This window comes from Triticum aestivum, unplaced genomic scaffold (genome assembly GCF_018294505.1).
Source record: "Triticum aestivum cultivar Chinese Spring unplaced genomic scaffold, IWGSC CS RefSeq v2.1 scaffold38880, whole genome shotgun sequence".
Taxonomy (NCBI): Eukaryota; Viridiplantae; Streptophyta; class Magnoliopsida; order Poales; family Poaceae; genus Triticum; species Triticum aestivum.
The window spans coordinates 30765-32355 of NW_025226331.1; the positions used below are offsets into that span (position 1 = coordinate 30765).

The 1591-nt window shown below is 45.3% G+C and overlaps 1 long non-coding RNA gene across 1 annotated transcript; it reads left to right on the plus strand.

Moving 5' to 3' along the window:
• The first annotated feature begins 946 nt into the window (after positions 1–946).
• Positions 947–1591, plus strand: LOC123172581 (uncharacterized). The gene is made up of 3 exons (XR_006485643.1): positions 947–1221; positions 1309–1377; positions 1469–1591. It is a non-coding gene; the product is annotated as an uncharacterized lncRNA (long non-coding RNA).

A 1591-nucleotide genomic window follows, 5' to 3' on the forward strand; every position in this document is an offset into this window, starting at 1 on the left:
TCGCGGAGCATGATGAGATGCAGCGTGACGGCTAGGCAGCGGGTCACTACAGCCGTTGCAATTGCGGATCAACACCGGCGGCCGCCATCTACGAGGAGGTGATGGGGCGGTGGGCGAGTGGGCGGCGTGGCTGAAGCCGGGGCGTAGACAAGGTGGATGGAGAGCCGAGAGGCACACCGGCCAAGGTGCGTCCATGAGCAGAGGTCGATAGCCACTCATCCAAGGCGCACAACACAGGGGCACGCTGATGCGATGGAGATCGATGAAGGGGCGAGGAGAGTCATCGGCACAGGAGGATTAGGGTCGGCATGCGCGGATGTGGGAGGCCCGACTTGGCAGTGGAGAACATGGCCGAGGCCATGGAGGAGAGTGGTGCGGGTCTCCGTCATGTTACCAGACAGATTACACTGCATTATAGCATATGTACAAGGACCTGAAGCTATGTTTAAACAATAGATCATTTATAGTTTAAGTTCAGCTATTACTTGGTTGGTAATAACAGTTTTTGTTTAATGATTTTGCTCGCATTATATTTCCAATAATGTGACTATATTTTCCAGGTGTAGTCACGTTAATCAGGAATTAGTACAAGGTAAAATAATTAGCATCTTATTAATTAAGTAGTCTCAAGTGGAATAACTAACAAGCAAATCTTTACTGAGTATTGGTCTAGTGGTGAAAACAAGGGTGGTTATTCCCACCAACCGTGTTTGATTATTCACATTACATATATACACATGGGCTTTAAAGTTGCAAAACAAGTGCATGTGCCATAAAATTCTTGGCGTAGTGGACACACACGCATGTGCGTATCATGTGATGTGAATTCCACATGGTGGCAAACACCAATATAATACACATCATTGTAGGGTTGCCTTGCGGCTATGAGATGCGTGTAGGTGCAGTATGCAATATCTCCTATAAATAGAGGGCATGCAAGTCTTAGATCATTAGCAAGTTTTGTGAGATAGACATACACGGAGAATATGGCAACCAATAGTCGTAAGAGTGTGATTATGGTAGTAGTCATACTAGTTCTAGTCATACAGCAGGCCCGGGTAGAAGCCAAGAGCTGTTGTTGTTCCACCTCGGGAAGAAACTGCTATAACGCATGCCGTGTCACGGGTGCCTCTCGCAAAACATGTGCAAGCTTGTGTGGTTGTAAAATTCTTGACAAGTGTGTGCGTCCTTGTGATCGCTTCAATCTTTACCCGGAAGCAGGTAAACTGTAAACATATTCTTTCCATTCTTTCATTTTCCTCTCAAGCACAAAGAATTGTATTTAAACACACGAGGTTTGTTTTCCAGACGAAGCAAAAGTCATTGAGTATTGCAAGTTGGGATGCATGTCCTCCGTCTGCAACACCACAAACACTTGTAAGATTAAATCCTTACATGCATCTGATTATCTTATTGCTGCTCGTTGTCTATAAATGATTGTTTCTAATGCAAGCTATATTCCATGCAGTCATCGTCGGTGAACAAGAGAAAGATGTCATAGAGAATTGCACAACTGGATGCGATCGTGTCTGTACCAAGGACGTTGAATTTGCCGCAGCTATTGCATAAGAAAGTCTATGCGCCGGGATTT